The following is an 18,764-nucleotide window of genomic DNA, read 5'->3' as shown; positions in this document are numbered from 1 at the left end:
GTCATCCACATGGCTGGAGAGAGAGGCTGAGTGCAGAGAGCTAGGAGGAGAGAGACAGAGGACGCAGGAGAGGAGAGACCTCAGCAGAAGGGTTAATGAAATCTAGAACTACTCGAGGGCAGATTACTCATCTCGGGACGTGATTGCTCCATCATCCTCACCACCCCTCCTCTCCTGTTGAATCTCACTACCACCAATCACAACTGATTACTGTGTCTGGTTTTGGCGCCCCCGGTACCCTGTCTTTCTGCATTTTGTCAAAACTCCACGTGCATGAGAAAAGTCTGAAAACTCACACTGCCGGTGAGGATTCAGTAGAGCCTCCCAGCTACATGGTGAGGCTGTGTAGAGAAGCCTGATGTGTCTAAGTCCTTTCAGGTTGCGTTTCCTTCAGGTATTACAGAGCTTAGGATGAACTTAGCAGAAAGTGGAGAGGTTTATGACCATTACTGTGCTGAGCCCTGAATCCAAATAAAGTGAGTTGATTATGTCTGATCGAACAGTATGTTAAAGTGCTCCTGCAACCAAACAATTTGTTAAGCTATTAATTCTTACATTACATTTTATGACAATCCTGCATAACATAGATCTGTATATTATAAACTAGAATGACACTCCATACCTCCACCAAGGCCAAACAGTCACATTAAATTATATCAAGCAGCAAGAAATTACCCACACTTATAGAAATCAGTTCCTCTAGATATGGATGACTTTCAAGATCCATTAATCATTGGAGACAGTGAAAATGTCAATAAGCTCATGATGTTAAATAAAATGAAATAATTATAAATAACAACATGTAAAACCATTATATAAATAAACACAAAATATTAAAATAAATCTTTCAACCAAGCTTTCTGTAAATCTGTCCCATAGGTTATGTGTAAACTTGCTTAAACCAAACAAACCAGTAAACTAGAAAATATCTCAGTGGTGCACATATTTCTGCTGAGCCCAACATTTCCATTAAATTCAAATTAAGCTAACTTACACACAGTTACGAAACAAGCGCTCCTTTTGTAAGTGAGGGCTATTTAAGCTCCGCCCCCTGCTCTGTTTTGACTAAAGTGTAGCTTCCTGCTAATCCTCTAAATTTTATGTAGGAATGGTTCTGTTGCTGCTGCTCAATATAAACACACATCAACACACATCAAAAATACATATCAACGGTGATTTAGAAACCAGAAGCTGGAGTTTTCCCAGAGGATTTACCCCCCCCCCCCCCCCGAGTCAGATTCAGCTGAACTTAAACACAGTGAGTATCTGCTGCTATTGCACAGGGACTGAATGTTGTAGCTCTGTTGTGTTTTTGTGCTTTTTCAATGTTAGCTAGCTAGTTTGAGCCTAGCTGCTGTTGCTAGCTGCTAATTGTGCTGCTTGTCTCCTCTTAGTTTTGCACTAGTGTGATTTATGTGTTTCTGAACTTTAGCTTGTTCCCATTGTCTTTTTGACTCATTGCTAGCAGGTTGTATTGTGACAGGGTGATGTCACTTTTGGCTTAGTCAGTATTGTCTCATAAAAGACCAAGCAACAAATTACACACAGGTGGAATTTATTCTCTGAACTTAGCTCCATTAGTATAAGGTGTGCATGGCATGTAGCCATTTTTAATGTTGCAAAGGACACCTCTACTCATTGCCTGTGGTGACAGGCCTGTAACTTGCCTATGAAACTGGCTGAATTAGTTAGTCGGTTAGATGGTTGTGTCAGAATGAGAAATTCTGTTTCACAATACTGCATTTTAAAGGTTCAGTGTGTAGAATTTAGTGACATCTAGTGGTGAAGTTGCATGTTGCAGCTGAATACCCATCACCTCACATTCCCCTTCTATACATGCAACAGAACCTGTGGCTGCCTCCAGTTTTCATAAAAACCTACAAGGTGTTAAGTTCGTCCAGTTCTGTAAATAAACATGGCGGCCTCTGTAGAGAGAACCTGCTCTCGAGGTAAATATAATGTATTTTGGGCTGATTCTAGGGTAAAGAAAACAAAAATTCGTACAATTTAGATGATAATCCACTAGTAATAAAATCACTAGGATTATTTTATACTTAATTTCTGCCAATAGATTCCTTTCATGCAAATATTACCCACTATCCCTACAAACCACTTGACCCTGGAAGTGCTCATTAAAACAACCATCACATCTTGCTGCTCCGGACATGCAACATAGGCAGATTTCTTGCTAATCTGCCATGCTATCTCTCAGTGCAAGTAAACAAAAAGGTACCCCGGAAAATAAAATCCAAAACCTTATGAGCACACACCAGGCTAGGCAGCCAACTGTTCCTCCTCTTTCACATGAATATGATTAAATTGGGTAGCATGTGTGGTTGAATGTATATCATATTATAATTTGATTGGCTGGTGCCGCCGTTGCTGCATGAAAAGTTGACCTTTGCTACATGCAAATTGGAGGTTGAAGGCCCCACTGCTTAGCGTGTGAGTCCTGCGTCGGTGCTGTTATGGGCTGCAGGTACCAGGCTTTTGCCAGTTGAAAAAGTGACAGTTGAGCGAACGAGGGACTTCCTGTGCTATTGAGGTGAGCTATTGTGAGTGACGGCCTTAAATCGGAATTCAGAGAGTTTGGGGGTGTTAAGACGGAGTATTTTGGCAGCAGTTTAGGATAGCTGTGTTTGTTTTGTTCCGTTTTCTGAAAGAGAGGATGTTGAAAAAACAGATGGAACAGTGAACCAGGAGGATTATTTTGTACAGCAGTAAGAGAGGATGGGTTGCGGAGGATCTGAATGTCCTTTGTTTTCTGTTCAAAGCAGAGTTTATTGTCTAGTGTGAGTCAAAGGTGTCATTGTTGATTTGGGTTGTGTTCTGAAATAGAGAGAATGATGTCACTTTCATTCCTATTCCTCACTGATCTTGTTCGTGTAAGGTCGGTGAGCAGGTAATATCTCCTCTGAGAAGGTTAGTAACAGGCTGATAGTCGCAGGTCATATTGCCAGATCAGGCTCAGCAAGCTCTAGAGTCAAGGGCCAGAAGGGTTCAACGTTTATTGAAAACTTATTGAAAGAACCTTAGTGCACATATTGAACCTGGAACTAACAAGGCCTATAGAGTATTGGCGATGAAGATAATTAATTAATAAAAATAAGGGATGTATTTTGTTTTTGTTGTTATTCATTCACCCTTTTGTGCAAGGAAAATAATTAAATCATAATTTAAAAAACACTATTTTAAATAATTTCAGCCCTTTATCACTCTTATCTTTTAATTAGCACAAATTCAATCAGATTTATGAAATAATCTTTGGTTTAACTAAACTTTATTTAACGGATACATATAATGCCCATTTTACCACAGTTGATATGGTTCCTTGGGGTCTTAATGAAATGTCTGTAACATATTTTGGTCAAAATACCATAAGGATAATTTAAAACAGCCCTCCTCAGAGTGACCTGGTTTGAGTGCCAATAGTTACTCCCGCCGTTTACCCGCGCTTCATTGAATTTCTTCACTTTGACATTCAGAGCACGGGGCAGAAATCACATCGCGCTGTAGCTAAGGTGTTCCGCGAGAAGGGCCCGACACGCGTCCAGAGTCACTGCCGCGGACCGCCGTACCCGGTCTTCTCCAACGGCCCGCCTTCCGCACCGGCACACCACCCCGAAGGTCCAAGAGAAAGGAAAGGAAAAAGCCCCCGCACCAGCAACGCCGTTTGACGCGCCAACTACTCAGCCAATGAGAGCCTGCTCTCCCACAGTACCCCCCAGCCATTGGTCTAGAACTGTCACGTGCCCCATCCCGACCTGTTCACCGACCCTCAGGAATTCTCAAAACCTATTTTGTATTGAGAACTTACAAAACTCTGCCGGCGGGCCAGCTCTAATAGTAAATAGATTTTATCATGCGGGCCAAAGATAATTCATTCGCGGGCCGGATGTGGCCCTCAGGCCTTGAGTTTGACATATGTGCTCTAGAGTGATGCTGAGATGTAGACCAGTTAAAAAGACCTAGAAGTCATTCTGCAAAAAAAAATGTATCTCCAATATTAAGCAAGGCAACTTTTAGATATGTTTCAGTTCAGTGAGAGGGACAACACAGTCAGAGCCCAAATAAACACATTGCCCTTGTACTGATGGTCATCTGCTGTATATGTAACGTTTATATGATTTATATCTGAGGTGCTATAGTATCTAACCTGCAGCTGGTTACTATCTCAGTTCACTAGACAATATCCCCACAATGCTTGGAGGTGCATCCTAAGGAAGTGGCCACATTGTGGCAGGAGCCTGGACCTGAAATTGCAGATTCCAAAGCTGTCCTCACATGGGTCGAATGTGATTTTGAGGTGGGGAGAAGTTAATTACTGCCATTCCCCAAACTCTGCTGTGCTAAGCCTGGTGTTTGCTTCAAGGGTCAAAGCCTAGAGGCAGCTAATTTAATTCCTGCACATATATAAAATTAATATTACCAATGTGTCTGTGTGCTGAAGTGAAAGAGGCAAACAAGGACATATCTTTTTAACATTTAAAGAGACAATATTTGTCTGTGATAAATGCAAAAAAAAAATCGTATAAAACTGTAAAAGATCATAAATTAACAGAATCTGTTGGCTAATATTAAGTTCGCCGTCTTGGCAGAGGTCACCCACGTTGCATATGAATATCTGCTATTGCACTATTTTGAGTGCCAAAATGACAAATATCTGTTGCCAGAGAAAAATAGATTTTGTTATTTATTCCCCATAAAACAATTTTGCATCACTTTCGAATGTTATTGCTTCTGTAAAAATGATTATGTTGCTGAAAGAGAATATGCTCTTGCATTCTAGCTGTCATAAACCATATCAGACCTATTTATATCAGAAAATTGCAGTTTTATTTATTCCTTTCGTGCCACAGCTTTGCACTGCACAAAGCAAAACTCCCACAATGGCACAGCTTTCATCACCAGAAGAATTGAAAGTTTAACCTTTTTATGTTTTCACTCACAAATAAAATGGGGTATTTCACACAGGGAGACCTTTGCCTTATTTGCTTATCCCTTCTGATGTTTTCACAAGAAATGAACAAGAACACAACCAAACACACATGTGTTTAATTTGTCAATACCAGACACCATAAATAAAAATAGTCAATGTGTCTCCACTTCACAAAAACAAAGCCATAATATTCTGGATACAGGGGCCACCATCTTGTGCTTGTGAAATTATTTGAAATTGAGAGTTAATTACAAGTCACTTGCAGCTGATGTGCATTGAATAAAAAAACAGTTAAAACAGCGATAAAGAACTTGGCTTCAATTGTGGGGGTTGTCATGTCGTCCATCTTATATATACAGTCAGTAGTTTAAATACATATGTCAATGCACAAAACTTGTAATGTGTTTCACATTGGATACATTCAATTGAAATATCAATGTGGATTTAGAGTGTGCACTCTTCAGATGGTGCCTCAGCAGTCGAGACCTTATTTTGGTTTTGGTAGACAGGTATTTTGTCTTGGCATGACCCAAAAGGACTTTCAGTAAGAGAGACTTATTCATTGTGTGGCTTGCTCTGCTACAGTCAAATAGATTATCTGCATAATATTGAATAATTATACAATAAATATTTGGAATGAAATTTTGCAAACATGACAATTTAAAAAGTTGTGTGTTTCATACGCGTGTGCTGCAGCACTGGATACAGTTTATACATCAGAGCCTCCCTGGAAAGGTGTGTGCATTTCAGGGGCATGGTGAGAATAAGTCGTTTATAAGAAGGTAATTTCCGTTGGTTTCGAACTGTGACACATCCCTGGTTTTATTACTTCACCTTTTCTGAAGAAACTGTGTTTTCAAAATGTGTTTCAATACATTTGATGTTTTCCTCCTTTCACGATTCTTCGCTAGATGAATGGTGGCTCTAGGTTTGTTCCTGACACAATATTGTGGTGCCATTATTGCCAGAGCTCCTTCTCAAAAGAGATGTTGGTATCTTGAGACGATCCTTGTTGAAGATAGCACCAGTAGTGAAGCTAGTATTCAAGCCATTTAACTGATGCTTTGTGTTTCATTCAGGACTCACTGCAGCCATCACACTCAACTCCAGTCCTTTGTATTTCTGTCGGGCGTAGAGTCTCCTGGCGATTGACTTGTGATGAAATCCTCCTTGCACTGTGAGATCCACAGTTGATATCAACAGCCTGTAGCCTGTTTACTCTACCAGCTGGATGTCTAATGACTTGGGTCTTTCGCCCTTGACTGAGCTGACACTTTGGTCTGTGGGGGAAGTAGCTTCAATGTTTATCGTTTGGCCGTCTTTACTAGCATCTGCTCACACTTTTGTTGTATTAATGTCATCCTGCTGTTATTGTTTTAAATTTTTCCTGCATGTACGGGATGTCTCATACAATGTTTTCAATCTGTTTTGGTTTATTGTGTTTACAAGCCAACAGGTCCATATTTTGTGTGGTCTGTAAGCGCATTGTACTTCAGTTTTTCCTCAGGCCTTTAAAGACTGACCTCAATTTTATCCATGTCATGTCCAAGCTGTGACAACTCATTTATATTAGAGGCAGCCGGCTGAGTTACAGTGTAGTGTTAGATATCATGCCGAAGGTCCTCAGACATGGATTTATTTTCAAAAGTAGAAGAAGAGGATTGGCACAGATTGGCTGTTTTTACAGTTTTCTAAAGACGATGCATACTTTATGAAACATATCTAAATGTTGAACTTGCTTTAATGCTTTTCGTTGAAGCCTCCTAACATGCTTGGAGACAATGTTGTTACATTTAGTTGTATCGTGAGATCGATGTTACTTGGTATGTAATGATTTGTCATTTTCTTAACAGTTCTTATCTTTATTCATTGTGTTTATATTGTTGTAGATGCTGTAAGAGACGATACATTTAAGCACCATGAGTGAAACTGATTGAAATCAGAAACATCACAGATTGGGCATAAAAATAATGATTTTATGGATAATTGATTGATTCACTTGGGGCATTGCAGGTCTGGCTGATTAGTTAATATTGGCAAAATCTAACCCAGAATAAAGTTGTTTAATTAGGGCCCGAGCACCGAATGGTGAGAGGCCCTATTGAATCTGTAAGGATTTTTATTATTATTATTATTATTATTATTATTATTATTATTATTATTATTATTTCCCTTTGGGGGGCTTTTTCAGGGTCTAGACATGCTCAAAAAGTTATGAAACTTTGCAGGAAATTCAAGGTCTGCGGATATTTTAGTATTCTGGAGTAATTGGAATTGGGCGTGGCAAAATGGCTCTACAGCGCCCCCTGGAACCAGCCCCTAGGTTTCCACATAACGGATTTTCATCAAAATCTGGATATAGGTGTATCGTGACCAGTCATGAAAAAAAGTCTCATGGAGCATTATGAAAAACGCAACAGGAAGTCCGCCATTTTGCTTTTAGTGGCCATTTTGGCAATATCCCACATTTTTACTTTTACGTACTTGTCCCAGGGCTTTCATCAGATCAACTTCAAATTCAGATGAGTGTCATCACAACAAGATGGAGATAAAAAATGATTGAGGGATTTTTTTTTTATCACACCGTGTGACTGTGGCATGGCGTTAAAAATTGGTTACTCGCCATCAAAACACGGGCATCTGTATCTCGGACATACATGTTCCAATCAAGTCCAAACTAGACATGTAAGACAAAAGTCCCCGCCTGATGACATCTATGCATAAATGATGACTTAAAACCGCAGCGCCCCCTGGTGGCAACAGGAAATGTCTTGTTTTTTGCTTGTCTTACACTTGGATGAATTTCTCCTCATCCACTGACCTCAACCATGTCAAACTGTATCAAATGGGTCCCAAGACATTGACAATGAAGACATAAGATTACCGTGACTTTTCGTCAAACGCCATATGAAAGGCGTGGCATTAAAGTTCATCAACTCGCCGTGAAACACGAAATTGCTGTAACTTCAGTGTTCATGATTCTATCTCTCTCAAACTACATGTGTGTAACAACAGCCCCCCCCTGAAGATATTCATATGGTTTTAAGAAATGGGCGTGGCAAAAAAACTGACCAGCGCCCCCTATAGGGCAACCCCGGCACTACGATGGCCGACATTTATACAAATCTATTGGGACATGTGTCGTTTCATAACAAACAAAAAAATATCTTGGATAGGTATGCTTGACCAAACAGGGAGGCCGCCATTTTGGATTAAGTGGCCATTTTTTTTCCATATTCCACATTTTTACTTGATGCACTTGTCCCAGGGCTTTCATCAGAATAACTTCAAATTAAGATCAGTGCCATCACAACAAGATGGAGATAAAAAGTGATTAAGAGATTGACCTTTCGTCACACCGTGTGACCGTGGCGTGGCGTCTTGAGTTTGATTAAACGCCATCAAAACACGAGGTTCTGTATCTCGGACATACATTGTCCAATCGAGTCCAAACTAGACATGTAAGACAAGGGTGCCATCCTGATGACATCTACACAGAAATTATGACTTGAAATTACAGCGCCCCCTGGTGGCTACAGGAAGTGACATGTTTTATACTTTGATGAACTGCTCCTGGCTGATTTACAATATACAGCTCAAATCAGATCAGTCAAGTCATTAGATCATGGTCAGAATTGTGACGTTTCCTCAAACCGTGTAAACATTGATGTGCGGCGAAGGATTTTCCTTCGCCAAAGGACACGATGTTATCATAACTCCACTGTGCATTGTCCTATCACTACAAAACTTCTGTCACATGGTCAGAGTCCAAGCCTGAACAGCTCTATGTGTCAATATTTCCTCAGTGTCATAGCGCCACCTACTGATTCGCCAGGAAACAGGAAGTACTTTGTTAATCCACTCTGCATTATCCAACCGGCTCCAAACTACTGACCTATGATCACAATACTGATCTGAACAGCTCCACATATAAATATTAGTTCAGGGTCATAGCGCCACCTACTGATCAGTGTGAAAATTAAGTTGTGTTAACATTGTCCAATTGACAAAAAATTGCTCACGCTACATCAGAGCGCCTACATGAACAGATATATATGTCTGTGCGTAATAATAGTGATGCCGCCACCTACTGGCAAACCTACTGCCGCAGAGCGCAAAACGCATGCAACGTGGAGAAGTGCATGCTCGATCGATGATGTGCGCTTGGTCATCGATCGCTCTCTCCACCGACCGCAACAGGCTTCATTAGGGCCCGAGCACCGAATGGTGAGAGGCCCTATTGAATCTGTAAGGATTTTTATTAGGGCCCGAGCACCGAAATCGGTGGGAGGCCCTATTGAAATTGAAATGATTATTATTATTATTATTATTATTTTTCTTAGCTTAAATGAATTGGCTTTTTGAGGGCTTTAATGTGCTCAAAAAGTTGTAGGAGTTTGCAGCAAATTCGAAGGCGGCGTAAAATTACGTATTCTGGAGTATTTTGAAAAGGGCGTGGCAAAATGGCTCAAGAGCGCCACCTACGGAAAAGCCCCTCATTTAGCAATCACCGATCCTCAAAAAAAACAAAGATTATTGTGTATCATGACTAGATGCACAAAAAAGTCCATCAGTGCATTATGAATAACGCAACAGGAAGCCCGCCAGTTTGACTTTAGTGGCCATTTTGGTCATATTCCATATTTTTTCTTTGATGTACTTGTCGTACAGCTTTCATCAGATCAACTTCAAATTTAGACGATCGTCATCACAACAAATTGGAGATCTAAAGTTATTGAAGGATTACGTTTTAGCAAAACCGTCTGACCGTGGTGTGGCGTTAAAGTTTGATGAAACGCCATCAAAACACAAGCTTCCATATTTCATACATATTTTGTCCAATTGAGTCCAAACTAGACACATTCGACAAGAGTCGCCACCAGAAGACATGGGTGCAGAAATTGTGACTTACAATCACAGCGCCCCCTGGTGGTAACGCGAAATGTCTTGTTTTGGTACGTGTTATGTTTTTATGTACTACTCAGACAGCTTTCATCAGATCAACTTAAAAATTAGATGAGACTCTACAAAACAAGATGAAGATCTAAAGTTATCAGAATTTAAACTTTTCATCATACCGTGTGACCGTGGTGAGGTCTTAAAGTTCGACTAAACGCCAATATAAGCGAGCTTCTGTAACTTAGACATATTTTGTCCAATCGACTCCAAACTACACATATAAGACAAGAGTCGCGACCGGAAGACATCTACCTAGAAATCATGACTTAAAAGGAAAGCGCCCCCTGGTGGCATCAGGAAATGTCTTGTTTTGGTCATCTTACTCTTTGATGTATTTCCCTCCAGCCACTTTACTAAACCATGTCAAACTGTGTCAAATTGGTCTCAAGATATTGATAATGTAGGCATAACATTATTGTGACTTTTCATCATGCAGATTGTTAATGGCGTGGCATCAAAGTTCATCAGCTCACCATGACCAATGAATCCCATTTTAACAGAGTTACCCTGAACGCAGCATGAGACCGCTTTCGGTTTGTTACGTCTCACACTTGGATGAATTTCTCCTCATTCACTTTGCTAAACCATGTCAAACTGTGTCACATGGGTCTCAATATATTGATAATGTAGGCATAACATTGCTGTGAGTTTTCATCATGCGGATTATTCATAGCTTTGCAGCAGACTTCTTCAACTCGCCATGACAAACGAAGCTGCATTTAACACAGCTGCAAGTGAACGCCTCATGAGACTCTGAAAGAAGTTACGTCGTCACAAGCTGCGGAGCTGTGTATCACGAAGAACCGGAGAACGGTTGGCGAGTCTGGATGAGAGGACGGCGGCGGAGTCACTGTGGACGTTGTTCGCTCAGCAGGTTAGAGTGTGGGACTCAAAGGTTTTTGTCCCCTCTCCCGTTGTGTCTTTTCCTGTGTGAACTCTGCCGCTCTCAACAGCAGCACTGGCTATGAGCTAGCTCCTGCTAGCTCCAACGAAGCATCTCTCAACTGCTACGTAAGTTAAACGGACACTTCTGACTGACTGTGATGATAAGCAAAAGAGACACTGTGGATGTGTGATGTGTTGTACTGCATTTGTTTGATCTGTTTACTAATACTAGCTCTAATAAATACTGTATAAATTATATTTTGCTCCTGAATTGAACTGTGTTAAAGGGGTTCACATGGAAAATATATGTTCAATTATGTAAAGGGTGATTTTTGTTACTATTATACTAATGGAGATTTAGCACTTGCTACACATTGTAAGAGCAGCTGTTCAAAGGAGCACTACGTCTTTTAAGGCTCTTTATTCAGAGTCACGGTGTTGATGTCCTGTCACGTGTTACAGTGAAAAATAACCGTGTCTCCCACCTTCAGTATTTAAATCGTTAATCTCAGACTGACTTCACTGAATTCTTTTGTTAAATATGAGTAAGTCATGGCCTTGTACCTTTACTAGAACAGACAGTGTCATACAGAGTTGTGGGCTTATATGCACTACCTATTTCCTAATCTGAAATGATTATGCTCTGATTAACTTTGAACTAATATTTTATTTTTACCATTTAAAAGTCTGTTAATTACTTAACCTGGCCCATGTATGACTTTACATATCTGTGTATTGGTTTCATGTTCCTCTAGAAGGTCCAACTTGACACACAACTTGAATCCAACCAGACTGAACACTGACTCCAGGTACAGACCTGATTTCATTACTTAAAAACAATCAAAGTATTGCACATAATACATAATGTATTAAATTATAATGCAATACTTTTAATGTGAAATAGCTCCATTAAAAACATTCATTGTCATGGTAGTGCACGTTTTAATCCAAAAGCATATTCAAATACACAGTTGAATATCCACAGAAAATAAGATTACACACTTTGTTCATATGTAACTCTTCCTCTACAATAATGACGATCACTTTCATGTTTCCTATCATTTTATTAGGGACAGACGAGCCTGAAGGACACAGCTGTGATGACCATGTTCTGTCTCTTATGGCAAAGCAGAAATATAAAACACTGGGTTCTTATCTAAAGTGTTTCAAATCAGATCTCCACCATGTTGCTGCTGAGGACATCAGGTGCTGCAGTTCTTCATCTATGAAGAGAAAAAACGCACTGTTAAAGAATGTTTTGTGTTGTGTATAAAGCACAACAGATTTCAGATAGAACTGTTGTACTGTGGTCTTGGTTTATATCCTCATGGTGAAATGTACATATTTTAAGTCCCTTCTGATAAAAGTGCTGAAAGAAATACAACATTGTACAAATACATAAAATGTCTTTCTACCTCATCAGTACTATTCAAGGTGATAATCTCCCACAGACCTATTGATAACAGTCCAAATCAAGTCTTTCCACTTCTCTCAGTGTGAAAACATAATTCTATAATTAATTTGAGAACTGTTTACAACACTGATGTGTGGAGATTAAAATCATACCTAAACTGTCTAATTCACTGTAAAACTCCATGACATTCGCAGGCCATCTGTAGTTAAGGGAGCAACGCATGGAGTGATGTGTAGATTACTAGTTTGATGATGCATGAGGAGAGGCGGTGGTCGAGTGGCAGAAACTTGGACTATGGGCAGAGAAGGTCTCTGGTTCGTCTTTGGTTCGACTCCATGGAGAGACAACAAAAGTCGAACCTGGATTGATCTGTCCAAAAATCCAAGAGTCTCCCTACCCTCTCTAGTGCCCATGAGCAAGGCACCTCACTCCCCCAACATCTGCTCCCCCGAGCGCCGTACATGGTCGCTCACTGCTCTGTGTGTCCTGCACCAGATGGGTAAAAAGCAGCGATTAAATTTCCCTACCTGCATGAGTGTGCCTTTGCATGTCTGTGCATGTGTTTGGGATGAATAAATGGATTTTAATCTTAATCTTTTAATCTTAATCAGTTGTCTTCCAGTTGACCAGCATGAAGCTGCAGATCTCCACCATGTTGCTGCTGGGGACATCAGGAGCTGCATTAATGAGGAGCAGAAGCGTACTGTTATGAATGTTTTGTGTTGTTTATGAAGCACTACTTATTTCAGCTAGAACCGATGTACTAGGGTCTGGGTTTGTATCCTAATGGTTAAATGCACATACTTTAAATCGCTTTTGATAAAACGTGACAAAGAAATACAACATTGTACACATAGATAAAATGTCTTTCTACCTCATCTGTAATATTCAAGGTGATGATCTCCCACAGAGCTGTTGATAACAGTCCACATCAAGTCTCTCCACTTCCCTCAGTGTGAAAACATAATTATATAATTAATTGGAGAAGTGTTTACAACACTGATGTGTGGACATTATAATGTTATCACTACTGTCTAATTCACTCTACAACTCCATGACAGACTAAATAAACAATGTGAAAATAGTAATGGCGGATATACCATCCTGTATCAGAATATTGGTGAAACAGTTACTATCACATGAAACGTACACGTGTAGCGTATTGATAGTAACTCATTAAAAAAAATAATGTCACAACCAAAACAAGACTGTCGAGTTATCTTGCTTCAATCTGTTCATTAGACGTGATAAATAAACGGTAACTTTTATAACAATTACATATTACAAAAAACTTGAGGCATGTAAGCATATGATGATAGATAAAGCAATAGGTTATGTTGGATAGTTTCAAGGTTACTTACCTCTAGTTCAGCACCAGCGGCTGGCCAGAAGAAGTGGAGCGATCTTCCTTGCCGCACAGGGCAAACGCAGGCAATGTGGAGACGAGCGCTTGGTCATCGAACGTTCTCTCTTCCCCGACCGCAACAGACTTGAAATTGCCTGTGCTCGGGCCCGTTAGTGCTACAACGTAGCCCTAGTTAGGGCCCGAGCACCGAATGGTGAGAGGCCCTATTGAATCTGTAAGGATTTTTATTATTATTTAGGGCCCGAGCACCGAATGGTGAGAGGCCCTATTGAATCTGTAAGGATTTTTATTATTATTAGGGCCCGAGCACCGAATGGTGAGAGGCCCTATTGAATCTGTAAGGATTTTTATTATTAGGGCCCGAGCACCGAAATCGGTGGGAGGCCCTATTGAAATTGAAATGATTATTATTAGGGCCCGAGCACCGAAATCGGTGAGAGGACCTATTGAAATTGAAAAGATTATTATTATTATTATTTTTCTTCGCTCAGTGAATTGGCTTTTTGAGGGCTTTAACATGCTCAAAAAGTTTCTAAAGTGTACAGTAAATTACAAATGTGCGCAAGTTTACGTTTTCTGAAGTATTTTGAAAAGGGCGTGGCAAAATGGCTCAAGAGCGCCACCTACGGAAAAGCCCCTCATTTAGCATTCACCGATCCTCAAAAAAAACATAGACTATTGTGTCTCATGACAAGATGCACAAAAAAGTCCATCAGTGCATTATGAATAACGCAGCAGGAAGCCCGCCAGTTTGACTTTAGTGGCCATTTCGGTCATATTCCATATTTTTTCTTTGATGTACTTGTCGTACAGCTTTCATCAGATCAACTTCAAATTTAGACGATCGTCATCACAACAAATTGGAGATCTAAAGTTATTGAAGGATTACGTTTTAGCAAAACCGTCTGACCGTGGTGTGGCGTTAAAGTTTGATGAAACGCCATCAAAACACAAGCTTCCATATTTCAGACATATTTTGTCCAATTGAGTCCAAACTAGACACATACGACAAGAATCGCGACCAGAAGACATCGGTGCAGAAATTGTGACTTACAATCACAGCGCCCCCTGGGGGCAACAGGAAATGTCTTGTTTTTAAGACGTGTTATGTTTTTATGTACTACTCGGAGAGCTTTAATCAATCAACTTAAAAATTAGATGAGACTCTACAAAACAAGATGAAGATCTAAAGTTATCAATATTTAAACTTTTCATCACACCGTGTGACCGTGGTGAGGTCTCAAAGTTCGACTAAACGCCAATATAAGCAAGCTTCTGTAACTTAGACATATTTTGTCCAATCGACTCCAAACTACACAAATAAGACAAGAGTCGCGACCGGAAGACATCTACCTAGAAATCATGACTTAAAAGGAAAGCGCCCCCTGGTGGCATCAGGAAATGTCTTGTTTGTGTACATCGTGCGCTTTGATTTATTTGTCGGAGAGCTTTCATCACATCAATTTAAAATTTAGACGGGTGGCATCACAACAAGATGGAGATCTAAAGTTATCAAAGAAACAACTTTTCGACACACCGTCTGACTGTGGCGGGGCGTCAAATCAGCTCACCATGACACACGAAACCGCTTAAAGGGGACATATTCGCTTTAAAGGGGACATATTATTTCCATTTCAACACAGTTGATATGGTTCCTTGGGGTCTTAATGAAATGTCTGTAAAATATTTTGGTAAAAATACCCCAAGGATAATTTAAAACAGCACCTTTTTACTCTGTCTAAAACAGACCTCCTCAGATCAACCCGCCCCCATCTTACCCCACCCCCTTTCACCCCTCTCATCCCTCCCCCTTCTCACCCCTCCCCCCTCTCATGGAGGTGTAGGACATGTGCTTGAATGTGTTCTCACTACAGAATGCATTCAACATCTATAGGGCAGATTATGGGCCTCGTGAAAATTTACGTAATCTGGGGTATTTGGAAATGGGTGTGGCAAAATGGCTCAACAGCGCCACCAACGGTGCTTTCCCTCATTTACGGAGAAACACCTCATTTAGCATTCACTGATCCGCACGAAATTGAAGACAGTTGTGTATCATCACCAGATGCACAAAAAACGCGCCGGAGCAATATGAAAAACGCAACAGGAAGCACGCCATTTTCGATTTCGTGGCCATTTTGGTCATATTCCATAATCTTTTACTTTGATATACTTCTCGTACAGCTTTCATCACATCAACTGAAAATTTAGACGAGCGTCATCACAACAAGATGGAGATCTAAAGTTATCAAAGAAACAACTTTTCGTCACACTGTCTGACTGTGGCGGGGCGTCACATCAGCTCGCCATGACACACGAAAACGCTTTAACTTCCGTGTTCATGGGTCCATCTCCCTCAAACTACATGTGTGTATCATCAGCCCCCCTCCCTTGAAGATATTCAGATGGTTTTAAAGAATGGGCGTGGCAAAATGGCTCAACAGCGCCACCAACGGAGCTTCCCCTCATTTATGGAGAAACACCTCATTTAGAATTCACTGATCCTCAAGAAATTGAAGACAGTTGTGTATCATCACCAGATGCACAAAAAACGCGCTCGGAGCAATTTGAAAAACGCAACAGGAACCCCGCCATTTTCTATTTGGACCATATTCCATGTTTTTTATTTTCAAGTACTTCTTGGAGAGCTTTCATCAGATCAACTGAAAATTTAGACGAGTGTCATCACAACAAGATGGAGATCTAAAGTTATTGAAAGATCAATTTTTCGCCACACCGTGTGACCGTGGCGAGGCGTCAAAATGTGACTAAACGCCATCAAAACACAAGCTTCTGTATCTTGGACATATTTGGTCCAATCGAGTTCAAACTACACATGTAAGACAAGAAGCGCGACCTGATGACATCAACAAAGACACCATGACTTAAAATCATAGCGCCACCTGCTGGCTACAGGAAGTGAAGCGTTTATATCGCAGCAGTGCGCAAATGCATGTAACGCTGAGACGAGCGCTTGGTCATCGAACGTTCTCTCTTCCCCGACCGCAACAGACTTGAAATTGCCTGTGCTCGGGCCCGTTAGTGCTACAACGTAGCCCTAGTTATTATTATTTTTCTTCGCTCAGTGAATTGGCTTTTTGAGGGCTTTAACGTGCTCAAAAAGTTTCTAAAGTGTACAGTAAATTACAAATGTGTGCAAGTTTACGTTTTCTGAAGTATTTTGAAAAGGGCGTGGCAAAATGGCTCAAGAGCGCCACCTACGGAAAAGCCCCTCATTTAGCATTCACCGATCCTCAAAAAAAACATAGACTATTGTGTCTCATGACAAGATGCACAAAAAAGTCCATCAGTGCATTATGAATAACGCAGCAGGAAGCCCGCCAGTTTGACTTTAGTGGCCATTTCGGTCATATTCCATATTTTTTCTTTGATGTACTTGTCGTACAGCTTTCATCAGATCAACTTCAAATTTAGACGATCGTCATCACAACAAATTGGAGATCTAAAGTTATTGAAGGATTACGTTTTAGCAAAACCGTCTGACCGTGGTGTGGCGTTAAAGTTTGATGAAACGCCATCAAAACACAAGCTTCCATATTTCAGACATATTTTGTCCAATTGAGTCCAAACTAGACACATACGACAAGAATCGCGACCAGAAGACATCGGTGCAGAAATTGTGACTTACAATCACAGCGCTCCCTGGGGGCAACAGGAAATGTCTTGTTTTTAAGACGTGTTATGTTTTTATGTACTACTCGGAGACCTTTAATCAATCAACTTAAAAATTAGATGAGACTCTACAAAACAAGATGAAGATCTAAAGTTATCAATATTTAAACTTTTCATCACACCGTGTGACCATGGTGAGGTCTCAAAGTTCGACTAAACGCCAATATAAGCAAGCTTCTGTAACTTAGACATATTTTGTCCAATCGACTCCAAACTACACATATAAGACAAGAGTCGCGACCGGAAGACATCTACCTAGAAATCATGACTTAAAAGGAAAGCGCCCCCTGGTGGCATCAGGAAATGTCTTGTTTGTGTACATCGTGCGCTTTGATTTATTTGTCGGAGAGCTTTCATCACATCAATTTAAAATTTAGACGGGTGGCATCACAACAAGATGGAGATCTAAAGTTATCAAAGAAACAACTTTTCGACACACCGTCTGACTGTGGCGGGGCGTCAAATCAGCTCACCATGACACACGAAACCGCTTAAAGGGGACATATACGCTTTAAAGGGGACATATTATTTCCATTTCAACACAGTTGATATGGTTCCTTGGGGTCTTAATGAAATGTCTGTAAAATATTTTGGTAAAAATACCCCAAGGATAATTTAAAACAGCACCTTTTTACTCTGTCTAAAACAGACCTCCTCAGATCAACCTGTTTTTAAGGCCCCGCCCCCCTCTCACCCCGCCCCCATCTTACCCCACCCCCTTTCACCCCTCTCATCCCTCCCCCTTCTCACCCCTCCCCCCTCTCATGGAGGTGTAGGACATGTGCTTGAATGTGTTCTCACTACAGAATGCATTCAACATCTATAGGGCAGATTATGGGCCTCGTGAAAATGTACGTATTCTGGGGTATTTGGAAATGGGTGTGGCAAAATGGCTCAACAGCGCCACCAACGGTGCTTTCCCTCATTTACGGAGAAACACCTTATTTAGCATTCACTGATCCGCACGAAATTGAAGACAGTTGTGTATCATCACCAGATGCACAAAAAACGCGCTCGGAGCAATATGAAAAACGCAACAGGAACCCCGCCATTTTCGATTTGGACCATATTCCATGTTTTTTATTTTCAAGTACTTCTTGGAGAGCTTTCATCAGATCAACTGAAAATTTAGACGAGTGTCATCACAACAAGATGGAGATCTAAAGTTATTGAAAGATCAATTTTTCACCACACCGTGTGACCGTGGCGAGGCGTCAAAATGTGACTAAACGCCATCAAAACACAAGCTTCTGTATCTTGGACATATTTGGTCCAATCGAGGTGCAAACTACACATGTAAGACAAGAAGCGCGACCTGATGACATCAACAAAGACACCATGACTTAAAATCATAGCGCCACCTGCTGGCTACAGGAAGTGAAGCGTTTATCTTGCAGCAGTGCGCAAATGCATGCAACGCTGAGACGAACGCTTGGTCATCGAACGTTCTCTCTTCCCCGACCGCAAAAGACTTGAAATTGCCTGTGCTCGGGCCCGTTAGTGCTACA

At 40.7% G+C, this 18,764-nt stretch overlaps 1 long non-coding RNA gene across 1 annotated transcript; it reads left to right on the top strand.

Annotated features, from left to right (window-relative positions):
* The first annotated feature begins 11,369 nt into the window (after nucleotides 1–11,369).
* LOC133951406 (uncharacterized) lies at nucleotides 11,370–13,386 on the top strand. Its single transcript, XR_009920453.1, has 3 exons — nucleotides 11,370–11,592; nucleotides 11,854–11,989; nucleotides 12,809–13,386. It is a non-coding gene; the product is annotated as an uncharacterized LOC133951406 (long non-coding RNA).
* Nucleotides 13,387–18,764: the final 5,378 nt, after the last annotated feature.

Source organism: Platichthys flesus, chromosome 4, assembly GCF_949316205.1.
Source record: "Platichthys flesus chromosome 4, fPlaFle2.1, whole genome shotgun sequence".
NCBI lineage: Eukaryota > Metazoa > Chordata > Actinopteri > Pleuronectiformes > Pleuronectidae > Platichthys > Platichthys flesus.
This window is presented reverse-complemented; position numbering and strand designations above follow the sequence as displayed.